This window comes from Lepidochelys kempii, chromosome 17 (assembly GCF_965140285.1).
Source record: "Lepidochelys kempii isolate rLepKem1 chromosome 17, rLepKem1.hap1, whole genome shotgun sequence".
Taxonomy (NCBI): domain Eukaryota; kingdom Metazoa; phylum Chordata; order Testudines; family Cheloniidae; genus Lepidochelys; species Lepidochelys kempii.
In genome coordinates this window covers 17,777,009-17,790,314 of record NC_136396.1, presented here as the reverse complement: position 1 = coordinate 17,790,314, position 13,306 = coordinate 17,777,009, and the positions used below count along the sequence as shown (strand labels likewise).

General features: G+C 42.7%; 1 protein-coding gene across 8 annotated transcripts in view; it reads right to left on the bottom strand.

Annotated features, from left to right (window-relative positions):
• The window catches only part of CAMKK1 (calcium/calmodulin dependent protein kinase kinase 1), a 196,134-nt gene that overhangs the window by 38,383 nt on the left and 144,445 nt on the right, over positions 1-13,306 (bottom strand). The gene's annotated exons all lie outside the window — the stretch shown is intronic.

Genomic DNA, 13,306 nt, shown 5'->3' with positions numbered 1-13,306 from the left:
GTAGAGGGTGCTGAGGCTCATGGGGGCTTCTGAAGCGTGCTGCGGGAGCCTGGGGATGAGTGAGGGTGGTGAAACTCGTAAGTGGCTGGAGCAGCAGCCTGCAGAAACAGGGAGCCCAGGGCCCATATCAGGTCCTTCACCTTCTGCCACTGCTTCGACCTCACTACTGCAACTTCCTGGTGGCATGTGGCTGCCTGCTCAGCGGATGCCACTGCAGGCCCTAGTGTCCAAAAGGTGCAATTGCAGGCAAATGCCTACAGCCTTCCAGCAGCTTGGCCAGATGCATGGCATCTCAAACAAGACGCAGCATTCTGTGGTAGGACTGTCAAATGCGTGTCACCTGAGATGCAGCCAGGGCTGTCCATCTGGCACTTTTTGCCAGCACTGAACAAACGTTAAGGGAAAAATCAAATTGATAAAGGTAATTAACCGAAGAGAGTGGGCACAGCCCCAGAGATCTTAATACCCAGGGAGAGGGAGTTTTGCTGTTGAAGGAGGAAATAATTAGTCAAGGCTTGCAGATGGTGAAAAGCTTTACTCCATCTACTAACCCCAAATGAATCCACAGGACTGCTCATGTGAGTAAAGGTTTGTGAGATGCAGCCCATGGGTTCAATTTTTTAGATGTTTATCTCAAAATTGCAATTCTACGTGGCTAATCTACATAGCATTAGATCCCCACACAGAAAGAAACATGCCCACATGAGAAGACTGGAAGATTGAGGGGGCTAAGCTAGCATCCTTATGCCAAGGGGAACTGACACATCAGAAAAAAAACCAGTGAACATTTTCAGTTTGAAAGAGGCTGTTTTAAATGTGAGTGATAATCAGATTGTTGATTCCAGAACTCTGGAGAATACCACCATGATCTAGGTGTGTCATAAACAGGAACCTTTGAAAGAGACACAGAATGTTTTATTCTAAAAGAGAATAAAATGAAAGAAAAAAATATTCCAACCTTGAAAATAATGATCACTCTCATGTTCAGAAATGTGGCCTTACAAGTTATTGTCATAGGAAACCTTTTATAGCAAAGTCATGTTTGAAACCGACTTCCATTCTGAAATGTTACAACAGGAAAGATTGCAATTATGATTAGGTTGAATGAATGAACTGCTTCCTGGGCAAGTGAGAATGGACTCTTAAGTCTTAACTGGTTTATAGCACTTCCCAAATATCAGATCCAGTTGAATTACATAAGGTTGAAAAGCTCATCATTGTAGATCACGAGGTCAAGAGATAGCCTTACAACAAATTCACTACTGGGTTTGCAGTTTATCCTGGAGGCAATACTGTTGTGGTAAGAAAAGGAATTTCTATGTCCTGGAGTAAAGGGGAAGAAGGAAATTATAAAAAGAAAACCTTTTGTATAGCAATATCGTGACAGCAGTATTCAATTTAAACAAGAACTTTCAGAAAAGGTTATCTGAAATGTCGCTGTCATCTAAAGCAAAGTGTTATATAAGAACTTGAATAGCATACAATGATCTAAGTGGTTTCTTTGTATGATACTACGTGTTTACCCAGTACCATTGTGCATCTGTTTGAGTAGTGAACAGATTATTTTAGTAAGTATTCTTCTTTAAGAGCTAATCTAGATGCCTATTGGACCAATTCCCAGACAAATGCTCACAGGATAGTGCTAAGAAACGTCAGTGGTCATTCTGTCCCAGATTTGCTGTTGCTGTGCAGTTATATCGTGATGTGAATCAGTTAACTCTGTGAGAGGCTGACTAGACAATCTGGGTAAACACAAAACACCCTATGACAACAGTAATTATTATCAGACATCTGCTGCATAGCAAACCTATTGATGAGCTAGACTTCGTTACCTAGGGAGGTGGTAGAATCTCCTTCCTTAGAAGTTTTTAAGGTCAGGCTTGACAAAGCCCTGGCTGGGATGATTTAATTGGGGATTGGTCCTGCTTTGAGCAGGGGCTTGGACTAGATGACCTCCTGAGGTCCCTTCCAACCCTGATATTCTATGATTCTATGATTTCATTATGGTAATGCAAGAAACAAAATGAGACTGCAGTTTCCCTTCAGAAAATGATTAGCTTCCTTTCATGCAGGTGTGAAATATAAGGTTCTTAAAGAATAAAAGACTGCAGGGCTCAGATTCCCAACACATTTTTGTAAGAAAAATATAGGCCATGAAATATAGGTCATATTAATTCAGCTGTGGAATTAAAGCCTATGGAAATCGATAGAATTTTACACCAGCGGAGAATTTAGTCCAGGATTTTTATTCTTTCATCCGTAAAACAAAGTAAAACGTGATTCCAAGTCAAATAAATATTTATATTTCAAAATATATAACTTGCCTTTGTGAAATCTAATAAAAAGATAGTAAACACAAGCTCTTTGGTGTAGAAACTGTTGTTGATGATATGTTTGTACAGCACTCAGCACAATTAGGCCCTGATCTGGGTAGGCTCTGGGTGCAATCACAATATAAAATGTTAAATAATAAGTACTACAAATAAACACATAATAAATTGTACCTGGGATCAAGTTCACTAAACTACAGGACTCATAAGTGTACATGGTTCACAAGTCATTATGTTCAAGTATTGCAAATGAGTATTATTTATTTATTAGTATTATAGTAATAGATAGAGGACACAACTGGTATCAGGGTCCCATTGTGCCAGGCACTATACAAACATGGTGAGAGATAGTTCTTTCCTTGTAGAACTTACACACTTAGGTGCCTTAGTCAAAATTTGACTTACAATCTAAATAGAGAAGACACTGAAAGCAGGTGGGGAAACGAGCAGAAAGGTGAAGTGACTTGCCCATTGCCATTGGTCAATCCAGGGCTCCTGAGCACCAACCCAGGGTCGTATTCACTGCCTCTCTAATAGTAGTAACCAGAGGCACCGACTTTGAGATTTTCCTGGGGGTGCTGGACCCCCGCTCTGGCCCAGGCCCCACCCCTGCTCCTCCCCTTCCCTCAAGCCCCTTCATGCCCCCACCACACCTCTTCCCATCCTCTCCCCTTGCCTCTTCCTGCCCTTGCTCCTCCCTCTTTCCCCCAGTGCCTCCTGCATGCCGCTGAACAGCTGATTGCGGTGGGTGGGAGGAGCTGGGAGGAGCTGATCGGCAGGTGGGAGGCCCTGGGGGGAGGGGAAGGAGCTGATCCATGGGGCTGCTGGTGGGGCTGCCAGTGGGTGCTGAATACCCACTGTTTTTTTCCCATGGGTGCTCCAGCCCTGGAGCACTCACGGAGTCAGTGTCTATGGTAATAACAGCATAATACCAGTTAATTCAAAGATATTTAAACTACTCCCCCCATCTTCTCCCCTACACAACCTCCTGTTACATATGTAAAAGCCATACTGATGAGAAAAAGAAGTGAGAACCATTTCTAAATATTGCGGGCCAAATTCCCTGCTGATGTAAATGGGAGGAACTCTTTTCACTTCAGTTGTGTGTTGCTTATTTACAACAATGGATAATTTGGTGCTGAACTACTAGTCAGAAGAACACCCCCTCTAATTACTTATATTAAGTAATAAAATGACCTAGAGGGGAGCCTACAATCAAAGAAATCTGTCCTCAGTTCTAGTGTGGGCCATGTATAGTTTTTCCATCCTGAAGAGTTTGCGACATTATTTCAAACACAGGGAGAGCTCTGCAAACCCATTTCGAGGTGGAGCTAGTTCTTCAAAGAAATCTCAATGGAGCAAACAGGAGAGCTGTTAGTCCCAGGTCTCACATTATTGTGAAATATATTTGGTACATATGGTGCTGTGTAAGGAACAATAAAATATAGTTCCATATGGACTTGACTGTAGTCAGTGAAAACAACTCCCAGTGATTTCTGGTCTTATGAAAAGAATCAAGAACTATTTATCCATACAACATAAAGAAACACCAGATTTCAAATAATTTCCCAGCAAACCAGCTTTGGAAATAAGAGAATTCGAGATCTCTCATGAATGAAACAAAAGTGACTTGCTAATTCTAATTAGAAAGGGGACGAAGCTGCAAACTTTGGATTCAGGTCCGAAATTCTGTAAAGTACGGGAGCATTTAGCTTGGGCCATCTCCAGTTTTAATAGAGACCATAATAAAACTCTAAAACCGATTGGGATTGCTGACTCATGTGACTATATAGTGCAAACAAATTGGAGACAAATAATATGAGCCAACAGCCATCTACTGTATCAGCTGATTAGCTGAAAGCAAAACATAAGATACCTGTTTACTTAAAGTAATGAATACCAAAACAACCACTCGTGATGTAGGTGGTAACCATGCTGAAGACCAACCTAATTTCCCCAATACTTTCTCCCTACTGTTACTTACACCTTCTTGTCAACTGTCTGTAGTGGGCCACTCTCAATACCACTTCAAAAGTTATTTTTCCTCCCTTGGTATCCTGCTGTTAATTGATTTATCTCATTAGACTGACCTCACACTTTGGTAAGGCACCCCCATCCTTTCATGTATTTACCTGCCCCTGTATTTTCCACTTCATGAATCTGATGAAGTGGGTTCTAGTCCACAAAAGCTTATGCCCAAATAAATTTGTTAGTCTATAAGGTGCCCCAAGGACTCCTCGTTGTTTTTGCTGATGCAGACTAACACGGCTACCACTCTGAAACCTGTAGTTTAGTTAATTACTCTGTAGCTCCATGCTGTGTTTTATAGGAAGGTCATCTGAAGAATGACCAAGGGACTTTTGTCCTTTAAAAGAGTGACTATTGCATGCATTGGAATCCTTAGGGATTAAACAGACTGCAGAGGGGGAGTTTTTTGGAACAGAAAATGACCCTGGATAACAGTTCTCTTGAGTATCATTTTGCTTGCAGCAAAACTTCAGCAAATTGGTGTGATTTGCATTTCCAGCACAAAAAATTGCTGCAGTGCCAGGGCTGTAGGCTGCTGCAATGACAGGAAACACTGGAGTTGTCTCCTCACAGTATGGAGAAATAAAGAGAAAGCTCAAGAGAAAAAGCTAAACATCCTGTCCCAACTGCCCTGAAAACAAAGGGTTTATTAGCATGAACAACCTTCAGATAAGCTCCTGATTATCATATAGTGAGGACAATAGCACAAGCAGCATACATTTGTGCCACTGTTGGCTTCTGAAGACCCACAGACAGATCACAACAAGGGAGTTGATGATATTTATACACAGTAAAATTAAATTGCATAGTTTACACTCGCACCATATTAACCCTTTATTTCATCAGTACAAAGTGCTCAGGATTAGGTTGTCTCCTGGATCCCTGTGAACACAAGTAATAGTGGTTGGAATTAAAGGCAATCATGTTAAGCCTACTATTCATTATCACCAGAAATGTCAGCCACAAGGTGAGGAAAATTAACAATACTAGCTTTTCTTGGTTCTAAGTATTAAAAACTATGAACTAAACATACATAACAACAAGACAGCAGAGATGCATGAACATATTGTATAGAAAGATGTACAGAACATACAAATCAACACTCATCAAAATAAACTTAACAAAAACAAATACTAGTTCTTATCTAAACCTGTTATAGGAAGTCCTTACCAGCACTCTCCCAGTCCCCCCAGAGACATATGTGAGGTGTCTAGCCAGGGAATCAGCAGAAGCCTCAACATTCACTCCATTTTTCTTGTAGGCAGCACTGGTAGGAAGTTACTTCAGCTTGTGACTGCACGCTTTATAAAAGCTGTTCAGGGCATCTTGAGCTTGTCCTGAACATGCATTCCCCCACCCAGTAAGTCAGAGCACACTTTCAGGCCAGCACCTCTGCTCACGTTGGTATGAATAAATAATGATTTTCTCCCTAACAGATCCGACTGCTTGCTGTATACTGGTATGAACTGAGGCTGGTTTTCCAGGCTGATATGAAGCAGTTAACATTTTAGTCCTACGCTGCAAACTGATGTGGTTCACCTGGTCCAGCAGACAGGAATCCAATATTAACAGATCATCTTCAGCTACGGTAGAGACAAATGCTGTAATGAGACACTTGTTCTCTTATCTCAGCAGCTGAAGACATTGCTTAACTAGCCATAAACCAGTTGGTCTTTTCTCTGGACCATACCACGGCACTTGGCTTTGAGAAACCTTTTTGATTGATCTTTACCCTCAGTAGAGTGAGTAGAGCTGTAACCTGATCACATTCCTTCTACATACCCAAGATCCTGAGTGCAACAACCACTTTAGGGAGTCTCAGAGACAGCCAAATAGTGCATTCACTGTTACTCCAGTATAAAGATAATAGGTCTGATCCTAAAGTAGTGTAAATCAATATAGATCTGGGCCAATGAGAACACAGTTTCCTGGTAAAAAAAATCCCAGAGCAGATGATTTGTCAAAGACTTCAAACAAATGGTTTAAGCTGTTCATTTTGGCTGGAAATTGTTCAGCTCTTTAGTGCTGAGATTGGCTGCTCACTACAACAAGCTCCCTGCGTACAAGTTGCGCTGCTGTCTCAATGTTAACTGACGGACCTGATTTAAAAAATAAATCAATACTGCTTCATAATGAAAATGACAGGTTTCAGAGTGGCAGCCGTGTTAGTCTGTAGTCGCAAAAAGAAAAGGAGTACTTGTGGCACCTTAGAGACTAATCAATTTATTTGAGCATAAGCTTTCATGAGCTACAGCTCACTTCATCGGATGCATACTGTGGAAAATACAGAAGATGTTCTTATACATACAAACCATGAAAAAATGGGTGTTTACCACTACAAAAGGTTTTCTCTCCCCCCACCCCACTCTCCTGCTGGTAATAGCTTATCTAAAGTGATCACTCTCCTTACAATGTGCATGATAATCAAGTTGGGCCATTTCCAGCACAAATCCAGGTTTTCTCCCCTCCCCCGCCCCCACAAACCCACTCTCCTGTTGGTAATAGCTTATCTAAAGTATCACTCTCCTTACAATGACAGGTTTCAGAGTAACAGCCATGTTAGTCTGTATTCGCAAAAAGAAAAGGAGTACTTGTGGCCAACTTGTGGCCTAGAGACCAACCAATTCACCCGAGCACAAGCCCTCGTGAGCCACAGCTCACCTCATCGGATGCATACTGTGGATCCGATGAAGTGAGCTGTAGCCCACGAAAGCTCACGCCCAAATAAACTGGCTAGTCTCCAAGGTGCCACAAGTACTCCCTTTCTTTCTCCTTACAATGTGTATGATAATCAAGGTGGGCCATTTCCAGCACAAATCCAGGTTTTCTCCCCCCTCCCCCTTTTTGATTATCATACACATTGTAAGGAGAGTGATCACTTTAGATAAGCTATTACCAGCAGGAGAGTGGGGTGGGGGGAGAGAAAACCTTTTGTAGTGGTAAACACCCATTTTTTCATGGTTTGTATGTATAAGAACATCTTCTGTATTTTCCACAGTATGCATCCGATGAAGTGAGCTGTAGCTCATGAAAGCTTATGCTCAAATAAATTGGTTAGTCTCTAAGGTGCCACAAGTCCTCCTTTTCTTATAATGAAAATGAAACATTGTCCGTATTACAGTTAGAGCCCCTGGGGGAAAATCTGGTTCTGGAGCTCTCAGGTAAATTCAGTTTTATTAGAGTCATCCTTCACTTCTGTGAGAAAGTAAGCAGCAATTCAGGCACCATTTGGATCTTAATAATAATTCTTATCCTTCTTATAGCATCTTCCATCCAGGAATCTCTAAACACCTTATAAACATCCATTAATTGAATTTCACAACAGCCCTTATGAGAGAGGCAAGTATTACTAACGGGGAAGCTGAGGCACAGAATGTTCAAGCATGTCTACTAATTTGGAGCTTGATCATCAGAGATGCTGAGTACCCACAACTCCAACTGAAATCAGTGCAGCTGAATGCTCAGTAACTCTGAAAATCAGGTCGTAGGTGTCTAAACGTGGGCCTCATAAAATTGAATCACCCAAACTTTTGCAAACTTGGCTTTCAATGTTTTTTTAAAACAAAGTATTTTCACTTAATTGATGTTAGCAGTGAGGAATCATAGTTATGGATATATAGTACAAAACCGCTGAAAATCTAAGGCTACCATTCATTAGTATAAGAACATGAGGCCTGCCATATTGGATCAGACCAATGGTTCATCTATTGCAGTATACTCTTTCTGACAGTGGCTAGTATCAGCTGCTTCAAAGGAAGGTGCAAATAACCACGCAGCAGGCACTGATGGGACAACCTGCCCATATGGAAAGTTTTTCCTAACCCATATCAGTTCCAGGTTGGCTTACATCCCTCCAAAACTCTTGGTTTATTTGTTTCAACTTTGCCCTCCTCCACCTCCTTCACTGCCCACTCCACCAGCTCCTCAAGACAGATGTCTCTATGCTCCTGAATGATAGGCCTGAAAAGACACAGAGGGACTTTAATGCAGAAATGCTGGAAGGGTTTGGTGCTACATTTTGCTGTTCTTGACTCATATCAGCAAGAATCTGATCCTGCAAACATTCCAGACACAGAGTTCCCATTGAGAAAGGTCCAGGAGATCAGCAGGATGTCTGTGTTCTGAGGCCCTGATGAAGAAAAGCATCCATATTCAGGACAGCATTTAAGCATGTGTGTTAAAGTTAAGCAGATGCTTAAATACTTTTCTGAACTGGGGTCAGAGTGCTACTTCAATGACATCAAAATGAGAAACTCTCAAGAATCAAGTATCAGAGGGGTAGCCGTGTTAGTCTGGATCTGTAAAAGCAGCAAAGAGTCCTGTGGCACCTTATAGACTAACAGACGTATTGGAGCATAAGCTTTCGTGGGTGAATACTCACTTTGTAGGAAATATCACAAATACAACCCTTGCTGTCAATCCTCCTCAGACCTCTGTAGGTGCTCCAGCCAGATCAGCATCCAACAATACCCCATTCACTCTGTGTGCCACACTAGTGGGCCTATTCCCAAGGGAAATACAACTGTAAATTGCATTGTGCTGCACAATTCTATTATTCTATTATTATTATTATTCTATTATTCTATTAGTTCTATTATTGTAGAACGCTGAAAAAATTGTGTCACAGACCTATGGTGCTGCAGGGCAGCCTCTGTAGGTGGTACTCTTCCAATGAATGCACTGTGCTATGATGAGTGGGACTGGAGACCATAATAACATAAGAATGGCCATAGTGGGTCTGACCAATGGTCCATCTAGCCCACTATCCTGTCTTCTGGCAGAGGCTAACGCCAGATGCTTCAGAGGGAATATACAGAACAGGGCGATTATTGAGTGATCCAGCCCCAACATCTGGCAGTCACAGGCTTAGGGACACCCAGAGCATGGGGTTGCATCCCTGACCATTTTGGCTAATAGCCATTGATGGATCTATCCTCCATGAATTTACCTAATTCTTTTTTGAACCCAGTTATACTTTTAGCCTTCACAACATCCCTGGCAATGAGTTCCACAGGTTGACTGTGCGAAAAAGAGGGTCAGGTTTCAGGAGGAACCTAGTTTGGTGGTCAGGCTGCTACTTGATAAACACAGGTTTCTCCCTCTGTGCATACTTAATCCAGATCTCTTTCCTACTACTCTGCCTGTCTCCTGCATTCCTTATTGCTAATGAAGCATGAAAAGAGCACATCAGTCTGTTCTGGTCCTTTTACAGAACCCATCACCATGCCATCTTTCAGGGGTGATAATACAGCACATTTCACAAACACTAAACTCACCTTTTAAATGAGAACCCCCTCTCCCCTCATTTCTAAACACATCCACTTTCAGACACTAAAACAGGCTGTGCTTGTCATTCAAAAGCAGACATTTGGGAATTGTTCATCTATACCAACCAGCAGCAAAACGCAGGAGGGGGGAAATGGGAGATTATTCACCATTGTCTTTTAAAACAGCTTCCTTCTCTGCTCTCCCTGCTGGAAATCCTAGGGCCTGAGCACTTCATTACTAACTCTCCAAAACGCCATTACAAAAAATTGCAACATATTAGCACATAATGCTATTTACTAAGGCTGGTGCTGAATTATATTTGATTAAAACAGAAGCCTGTTACTGTTCAAGGGCAAAAGCAATCCATATGGTGCTGCTGCAGAGTCTGTTTAGTATTACCCTCACATCAGCCCTGTAGTGGAGAAATGATTTAACACTCTACCAAGGAAGCTGCAGCAGCAACCGATAAAGCTTAAAATGAAAAGCTGTTCTTTGAAGCAAGGCTGCTATGCCAGTTTGCAGTGTTCCACAGACACCAAGGATGATCCAAAGGAAGTGGACATACCAGTAGGCTACATTTAAGAGACAGCCTGCTTCCTGTGACCATTTACACGTTTTTTACTTAGCCTAATGTTCAGTGCAGAGGATTGTAAATCAGGACTTCTGGGTTCCATTCACTAGTCTAACACCGAATTGCTTTATGACCTTGAGCAAGTCACCTGGGACAGAATTTCCAGGAGGGATTAGCCCCTGGACACACAGCGAGATTTTCAACAGAGCTCAGCACAGTGAGTGCATATTGGGTACTCAGCTTCTTTGAAAATATGGCCACAAAACTTCATAATGAGAACTTCTGGCAGCTGAGATCTTTGGAAACTTTGAATTCATAGAATAAGCAAAATCAGTTGTCACAGATTAGGCATAAGTGCCAGAATCTCCTACACTAAAACCAACATTTTACAGGCATTTAGCAAGGTCGGGGAAGAACATTTAATGAGAGGCGGGAGAAACAGGACGTAATAGATTTATTACAATACACACAAACACTGGCTATGTTTCAGAGTAACAGCCGTGTTAGTCTGTATTCGCAAAAAGAAAAGGAGTATTTGTGGCACTTTAGAGACTAACCAATTTATTTGAGCATGAGCTTTCGTGAGCTACAGCTCACTTCAACCACAGTATGCATCCGATAAAGTGAGCTGTAGCTCACGAAAGCTCATGCTCAAATAAATTGGTTAGTCTCTAAGGTGCCACAAGTACTGGCTATGTTCTTACTGTTTATATTTCAGCAGTGCCTACAGGCCCCAGTTGAAACCAGGGCCCCACTGTGTTAGGTGCTGTGTATACACATAGTAAAAGACAGTCCTTGCCCAGATGGGTCTTCAAATTAAACAGACAAGAAATGGGAGAAAAGGAGGATTATTTTCCTTATTTTACAGATGGGAACTGATTCCTAGAGAGATTAAGTGACGTAGAAAGGTCACATAGGGAGTCTGTGGTAGACCCAGGAACTGAACCCAAATCTCCTGAGTTCCATGGCAGTGTCTTCACCACAAGACCATCCTCCTTTCTCCATGTGCATTATGCGCTTACAGCCACATTTGCAAAAGCCCACACAACAGATGCGTCATGCAGAACATGCAGCTGCAAAATCCAAAACAAGACCATGGGTACACCAGGGCTTTTACTTGCCATGTCACCAGCGTTTGAATTTACCTGTCACTTGATAACAGTCCTGAGAATACTCTTAAAACAAATCCACTGCAATTGACTCTTCTGTTGATATATTTACTTAACTCCCCTTTTAAGATAAAGGGAATTATAGTCACATATTGATAGTACAGAAGAAAGATACGTTTTATCTTGGAAAAGCCAGCTTTCGATCAGCACTGCAGGCATTTACATATTGTTCTGGGTTTAGTATATGGCGCAGCGCTCCAGATGCTGGTGGGGGAGTTTACTGAGAATTGCTTTGTATGACTGTACTGCAGGAAAAGTACCTTCCCAATGATTTTAGCTGCACTTCATTTTCCTTTCCTGTTCCTCTTTCTGACCCACTGGTTCAACTAACAGATGACAGGGGTTCCCTTGAGCGGATAGTAGACCTGCCACATAGTAAGCAAAGCAGGTTTTCCTTAATACAATCAATAGAGAGACTTTACATTTCCTAGTGCAAAAGTGGCAGAAAGAATGGATTTTCTTCATTTCACTCACAGCAACTGCAGCTGTTCCAGCTTTTTGTGATCCAGATAAAACTAATATCATGCTTGCAGATGAAGTGCAAAGGGACAAATCCTGCAGTTCATCTTTACTATGGCATAACTCCCACTGCAGCCAATGGAACTTTAGCCTGTGTAAAGACTCCAGAGTCAGGCCCTTACAAAATGAAGCTAATTGACTCGAGTTCCTCAATTAAAACCGTAGAGTTTGGGCCCGATCTGGGTATCTGAACCCAACCTCACCCTAAAATTTTGAAGGGTTCAGGGGGGTCACATTTGAGGTTCTAGTTAAACCCATCTATAGTAAACACATACAGGCCAAAATCTCTAATTCTGTAGTGAGATGAGGAAGATGTTATATAAATTGCTATGGCATGCCAGTGTTTCTACTGGACCTTTTCTTACATAGAGTAAGAGGGAATGGTCTCCTTTCAATTTCATGCTAAGTAAAATTTACTCTTAAAATATTTTTAACTCTTATGATATTTAATAGTAACAAATACAATTACAAAAACATTTTACATCAATACAATCCTCCTAAAGTATGCCACAAACATTTACACTATATCCATTTGGTACCAGTGAAACACAGTCACTTCGGGGGGGCCGGGAAGGAGAGTAGGATGAGCGTAGCAATCAACCACTGCACTGTGTGGAGGACACTGGGTTAATTTCCATTCCACCCCCGACATAAAGTGAGGGGTGCAAGCTCTGGGAGGCAGTTTGGGTGCAGGAAAGGACTCCAGGTTGGGGCAGAGTGTTGGGGTGCAGGAGGGGGTATAGAGTACTGGCTCAGGGGGTGGGGTCAGGGCAGGGGCTTGGGGTACAGGAGGGGGTTCAGGGTGCTGGCTCCGGGACGGGGCTCAGGGCTGGGGTGCGGCCTGCTGCCGGGCAGCACTTACCTTCAGCGGCTCCCGGTCGGTGGTGCAGCGTGGCTGCTGCTAAGGCAGGCTCCCTGCCTACCATGGCCCCCCGCCGCTCTTGGAAGGAGCCAACGCGTCCCTGGGGCCCCTGGCGGCAGTGGTGGGGCATGTGGCTCCCCCCTCCCCGCCAGGGCTGCACTGGCTGCTTCCGGGAGCGGCATGGGGCCAGGGTAGGCAGGGATCCTACCTTAGTGGCAGCCCCGCTGCACTACCAGAGATCGTGATCGACTGGGGGATCCTCTAGGATTGACCTGTTGATCGTGATCGACCGGTTGGTGACCACTGCCTTAAGGTATGATGCTTTCTACTCCAAATCCAAGGAGACTGAACAAACAATGACATCATTGTGAAAGCTTCATTCATTAAAGTAGGTCCCTGGAGAGTGAATCAGCATTCTGACTCACTAAGAATTTAGTTTAAATTATAATGTCTGTCTTGTGAGTTCAGTAATTGAATACACAGACACACACACGCAGACACGGCTGAATCCTGAAGTCCTAGGGCTTTGCCCGAATAAGGACTTCAGGAACATTCAGGC